Source organism: Miscanthus floridulus, chromosome 8 (assembly GCF_019320115.1).
Source record: "Miscanthus floridulus cultivar M001 chromosome 8, ASM1932011v1, whole genome shotgun sequence".
In the NCBI taxonomy this organism is placed as follows: Eukaryota; Viridiplantae; Streptophyta; class Magnoliopsida; order Poales; family Poaceae; genus Miscanthus; species Miscanthus floridulus.
This window is the reverse complement of record NC_089587.1, coordinates 217,908,426-217,915,046: the sequence shown is the minus strand read 5'-3', so window position 1 is coordinate 217,915,046 and position 6,621 is coordinate 217,908,426. Positions and strand designations below refer to the sequence as shown.

The 6,621-nt window shown below is 51.3% G+C and overlaps 1 pseudogene; it reads right to left on the bottom strand.

The window, feature by feature from the left end:
- Positions 1-2,215: 2,215 nt before the first annotated feature.
- LOC136474985 (putative laccase-9) lies at positions 2,216-4,235 on the bottom strand (annotated as a pseudogene).
- Positions 4,236-6,621: the final 2,386 nt, after the last annotated feature.

Here is a 6,621-nt window from a genome sequence, read left to right as displayed (position 1 = left end):
GGGACTAAAGATTAATCTTTATTCCCGGGGCATAACCCAAACCGGGACTAAAAGCTTTAGTCCCGGCTGGTATTACCAACCGGGACTAAAGGTAAACCTTTAGTCCCGGTTGGTAATACCAGCCGGGACTAAAGATCCCTGCCCCGCGGACGACCGTTGGGCAGGGACCTTTAGTCACGGGGGCAAAAAATGCCGAGGCTAATGCTAAATTAGGACATCGTTCTAAAGTCTGTTCTCTAGTAGTGATCGTCTGTCGCAAAAGAAAGAACTTACAGGCATGTTTGGTACCTCTATCTCCTCTTAACGAAAAACATGCCTCATGGCACGGTCGTGAAAATACAGGCATGTTTGGTACTGCCATGCTTCACCAATTTCAATTTTGCACTTAAATCTACAAGCTAAGCAAAGTAGCTCCCTAAAAAGGAAAATCGAATCTGAGGGTTGGTTCCATATTTTTTATAGAGCTCTCCTCAAGTGGTGTTTCTAAAACTCAAGCTTCAAACCTCCAAGTGGAGTTTGGGGATACTCACTGGTACAGAAAGGACAATAACTATCACTTCCAAAAGCCTATCGCTACAAGATTATGGAACCGATAGTGCTAAATCGGTAGTGATGACGAGGGGCTACCACGGCCTCCTATCCATCGCCGCCACCCCTTTGCGATCACTGTGTGGTCCCCATCATCCTTCCCGTGAGGCAGCCTCGCCAGCGATAAGGAGGAGCGGGGACCTCTGTCGTTCAAGTCTAATAGTTTTTAGGGCTTTAGATTAGACTGAATAAAACCTGTTGTTAGGCTGTTGGTTGATTGTCTTTGTTGATTGCTTGTCGAATCTTATTTATCATAGAGAGCTCTAGTGCGTGTGCCGCGCTCTAGGCATCCAACCCGGTGGTCTTCATGTTGCTTCTGTTTTTGTAGGTTCGATGCGATTGGGGGGGTAATCAAGTTGCTCGTTTGCATCTACTTGTGTTACCGACTCACTGGATTCCAATCTTGCAACTCCAGATTCATCAGTACAGATTAATTGGCCCTTGATCATCTTCGACGATGAGATGGTTGATGTTCTTTCACCGTGTCAGATGCATCCTGAGATGTTCTTTCACCGATGCTTAGGGCCATGGCTGGGCCGCTCCTTAGGCACATCGGGTGGCCTGGCCCGGCCCGCTAAATTCACTTAGGCCCGGTTTACGCTCACATCCCCTATTAACTAATTAATATACATACCAGCTACAGCTTACACAACAGAGCAGACCGGTAGCCGCTCGCGCTCCTCCAAAAAATAGGAACACTCTTTCTTCATTGGTGGGGACCACCAGAACCTTATCACCTCACATCTTCACCTCTTATTTTTTTTCTGTTGGGTCCACGAACCTTATCACTTCGGATTTCATCGCCTCAACGCTCCAGTTCTTTCCGTCCTTCCACCGCACTAGCATGTCTCATTCTCTCTCCTTTGATTTCTCTCAGATCCGAGCAAACCATGGATGAGCACTCGAGCAGCCAGGAGCAACCTCAACAGCGGCGTGCGGCCCTGCGGAGAAGTCGCGGAGGAGGAGGTTGGAGCCACGCACGGCCACGTGGGCACGGCCTTGCGCTGCTGCGGCGCGTCCATGGTGTTGCCGTCTGCGGCGAGGAGGCGGTGGCGTGCGGCCCTGACACGGTCGGCATGTGACAAGGAGGCACCGGTCGGAGGCTTCTCAGGGGTGAGCGCGCCGCCGCCCGCGGCTCGCGTAGTTGTCCCTTCCTCCCCTTTCCCGATCTCTCTCTCTGTTAGGATTCTGTGGGCCTCGGGCTGGCCCGGCCCATTGGCTGTGGCGTGCTTTTCGGGCCAGCCCAGCACGAAAAGTGGCCCAACAGGCCGTGCATGGGCTGTCGACCAGGCACGAAGCCCAGGTCGGCACAGCCCAAGAGACACGACGTGCCCTGCCGACCCGACCCCTACGGGCTGTGCTTGGCACGGGCCCATGCCAGGCAAGGCCGGGCCGGCCCGTTGACATCTATATCAACATGTACAAATAATGAATACAACGAATATATTTTCTCTTCGACCAAATGAAAAAAGAAAAAACATAAACAATATATACTTAATAAAAAAAATTAATTGAAGAACCACACTACTTAAAATCTGTGCCGCAAATAATTAAACAAAAGATTAGTTATTTTGCTGGATTGTCTTGCATGCAAAGCGCAGTCATGGCTCATGCCCTTGTTTCCTTATCAGCACTTGGGCATGTTTGGAGGACGTGTCATCATTTGAGTGTTTGGGGTCTTGCCATTTTTCACAATGAACACAGTGTCCATACCCCACACCGTGTGACGATCGAAGTGACAATGCATAAACCACACACCTAATAGTAAACAAGAAAAAAAACAGCACAACATCAGAAAAAAAATCACACATATATAGCATAGTTCATTATATTGTTGCCTAAATTTATATAGCAAATACTCACCCGGATTTGCTGCGCGGAAGCGCATTGCAGCTCAGCCGCCTGTTGGCACGGAGACGGTGTTCTGGTATGGCGGGTCCACCAAGTTGTATGTGGCCGGGTCCTTGTCTTTGTCGAAGTTACCGAACCCTCGTCCCACCACGTAGAAGCTGAAGCCGTGCAGGTGCATGGGGTGGCTCTCGGCGCCGAGGATGGCCGTGTCCTGGAGCACCACTTCCACGACGGTGCCGTACTCCACCACCTTCACCTTGGTGCCCCGCTTTGTGAGCTCGAGCTCCTTCGGCGGGTTGGGGGCGGTGAAGTTGAAAAAGAAGGGTGGCTTGTCAAGGAAGTCCGGCTCGTACACGCCGCTGATGGAGTCATAGTAAGCGTCGAGGATGTCAACGGTCGGCGGCACAAAGCTGACGTTGTTCAGGCTGGCCGCAAGGCGGTCGCCTTTGGGGCCGGCGCACGTCTTGTTTGGCTCGCAGGGGAGCGTGTTGACGGAGATCGTCACGAGCATGTGCTCGTCAACCTCCATTGGCACGTCGATCGGGTGCTCCTTGGTGACCAGGGACCGGAGCTGCACCGTGTATGCCGTTGCCGCGGCGGTGTTGTTGATGGCCGGCAGGTTAGGGGAGTCCGGTGGCCCAGTGGAGGGTGGCGCTGGCGCGTCTGTGTACTCCAGAATGGCCGTGGTATTTTTATCGTTGACCGGGGGTCCCTTGTTGGTGAAGTACGGCCTCGCGGCCATGTAGTAGCGGTTGTTGTCGTCTGAGCCGTTGGTGGCGCGGTTGGCCTCGAGGAGCACGTTCATGGTCTGACCGGAGGAGATCATGATGTGGTCGACGGTGAACGGCTTGAGGTAGCGGCCGTCGGTGCCGACCACAGTGAGGCGGTGCCCGGCGACGGCGAAGAACATCTCGTTGGTGAGCCCCGCGTTGATGACCCGGAGCAGGTACGTCTTGCCGTGCTCCACGAGCATCCTGAAGGTGTCGTTCTTGGAGCACGGGGCGAAGTCACCGGGTTGGCCGTTGATGGTGTTGGCGTCGGAGATGTTGACGTCGCCGCCGGTCCGCTTGGCCTCCAGGAGAACTTGCTCCACGTCGGCGTTCCACCACTCGCCGAGGATGATGGGCACCTCCCTGTGCGGCCTAGGGTAGGGGTAGACGGAACCGCGCTTGGGGTGGATGACGATGGCGCCGTGCACGGTGGCGCGGTCGAAGTCGCTGTGCGCGTGCCACCACAGCGTGCCCTCCTCCTCGGTGAAGTTGATGCGGTAGGTGAAGTTGGCGCCGGGCTGGATGGGGCACTGCGTGATGTACTCTGGCCGGTCGGACCACGGGTTCCGCGGCTGGTCTACGCCGTGCCAGTGGAGGGTGATGTTCTTGTTGCCCTGGTTGTACACGTTGACGACGACGACATCGCCCTTGCGCGCGTAGATGGTCGGCCCCGGGAACTGCCCGTTGACGGTCAGGATGGTCTTCTCGTGGCACAGCCGGGTGACCTTCGTCTCTTTTATCTGCAAAAGAGTTTACCATAGGTACGCCGGCGTGTCACATTATTAGTCGTTTGCATTGCACGTCTTCTTAATAATAATCCAGCATGCATCTCTGAATGAAATGGGATGTATCGATCAACTTGCAACGAAGTCGTAGTGAGTATTCCTGGAGGCCTGGGCCGGGCTAGCTGCAACTCCAAACGCCAACACCACGCCGGCCTAGGAGTAACCAGCAGAGCCCTGCCGCCGGCATCTTAGCTACACCGCCCATCGTCGATCGGACGTTGGTTGCCGAATGAAGGGGCATGCAATGCAATGCAGCAGAGCTAGTTCACCAAGCTCTCTGATCTTCGTGTATGGTGATGACGTGTGTGTGCTCTGTTAGCTAGTTTCAGCAAATTGGAACGTGTGTTTAGCAGCGAGCGATCGAGAATGCAATGCAAAGGCTAGCTAGCTAGCTTGTGCAATGTGCGCTCGGCTCCGATCCGTGCGTTGCTGCGATGCTCATCTGCAGCGGATACCGCAAGTATTTATAGAGCGAGCCGAGAGAGCTGTCAATGCAAATGCAACGACGAGGGATGCATGCCACCATCCGGTCGATAACTTCGAATCGGTCGTGGCCGCCTAGCTTAGCAACTCGTCCACGTACGTTGTAGCGTTTTTATTTTCGCCGTCGACCAATGCACGTTGATTGGCGTAGGTGCATGGAGGACTAGCTACCAACTGCCTCGCCGCGGTGGCGCGAGAGCGTGTGACGAGTGACGAGTGACGACGACGACGTCCGAGCTCGAATCTTCACCGGGAACGACTGCCACGACAGCGACATTTGCATTAGGGTTGCTAGAGCTTAATAATTAGATTAAGAGCATGTTTGGATCTCTAGTGCTAAAAAATAGCACTATGTTTAGATGTTAATTAGAAGGATCAAACGCGAACTAATTTCAAAACTAATATAATTGCATAAGCGGTGACTAATTAGCAAGATGAATCTGTTAATTCTAATTAGGCCAAGATTAGCTTATATGGTGCTACAGTAAACATAGGCTGATCAATAGCTAGTTAGGATTATTATTTCGTCTCATCAATTAGTCACCACTTATACAATTAGTTTTAAAATTAATCCACGTTTAGTCTTTTTAGTTAGCATCCAAACATAGGTGCTATTATTTTTAGCAGCTGGGGTCAAACAGACCCTAAGCCAGGCCAGCATGCATGCACAATCGCAGTCACTTGGAAGCTAATAAGGATAGAACGAGTCAAGGTCAAGAACTCAACGCGCGCGCGTCATGCAAGTTCGGAGGCAGATTTTAGAGGACCCGGTCCTTTTTCAACGAATGGCAGCATGCATGCATGGAGCGAGGGTTCCAGGTTTCCAGCAGGCAGCAGCTAGCTTCCAAGAGATGCTGGCGGCTTGCAGCGAATGAATGCAGAAATCGTGCTCGTTTACCCTTTTTGGGCGCTTTAGCAGTAGTTAGGGCTAGTTTAGATGCTGGCGGCTTGCAGCGAATGAAGGCCGAGGAGATCAATTTGACTGGCTACCAATATATGGTCAATTTGGCACACCTTGTTGTTCAATCGGGCCGTCAACGTCAAATCAGCCGTGGTACCTAGTATATACGCACGCACGTCCACGCGCGCATCAACGCGTGTGGTAGAATGCATGGGGGATTAACTTTTAATTTGCATGTGGGCGCTAGAAAGAAAACACAAAGGCGAATCATCACTTTTGTGTATTTGAGCTGATCACTACTGGACTCGCATGCAAAGGACCAGAAACCCTTGGCAAAGGCTTTGCCGAGGACTGCCCTCGGCAAAGACCCCTCGGGAAATTTTTAGACGACGAAGGGGTCTTTGTGGAGCGGGCACTCGGCAAAGCCTTTGCCGAGGGCTAGGACGGCCCTCGGCAAAGAAAAGAAGCCGTCACGCGCCGGCGCCGTTGGCGGTTTCTTTGCCGAGGGCCGACCCTCGGCAAAGAAATGATTTTTTTTGAATTTTTTTTGCCGATGGCCGGCCCTCGGCAAATAATTTTTTTTATTTTTTTTTAAAAATCCTTTGCCGAGGGCCTTCTCCCTGGCCCTCGGCAAAGAAATTTTCAGGATTTTTCCCAAAAAAATCTTTGCCGAGGGCTATTGCCAGGGCCCTCGGCAAAGTTTTTTTTTAAAAAAAAAAATTTGTTTGCTGAGGGCCGGCCCTCGGCAAAGAAATAGTTTTTTTTGAATTTTTTTAAAAAAAACCTTTGCCGAGGGCCTGCTCCCTGGCCCTCGGCAAAGAAATTTTCAGGATTTTTCAAAAAAAAATCTTTGCCGAGGGCTATTGCTAGGGCCTTCGGCAAAGGACCCTTCTTTGCCGAGGGCCTTGGTCATTGCTTTCGGCATAGAGGCAGAAATTTAAATTTTTTTTTGTTTTTTGCATTCCATCGACACAAGCATTTCATATATATACATATATATATCGCACAGAACCCATTTTCTCACAATATATCACAACCATAATTGTGAACCACAAATCACAATATATTACAACGACAAGTCACATGTTCATCATCATTCACATGTTTATTACGACAAGTTAATGAAATCCAAGCACAAGTCACAATCATAAATCACAAATCACGCTAAAGTCCAACCACATCACCTAGCATGAGTCCTCATCAAGCTAGCCTATGAGACGATGGTGAAGGAAAAGCAGGATTA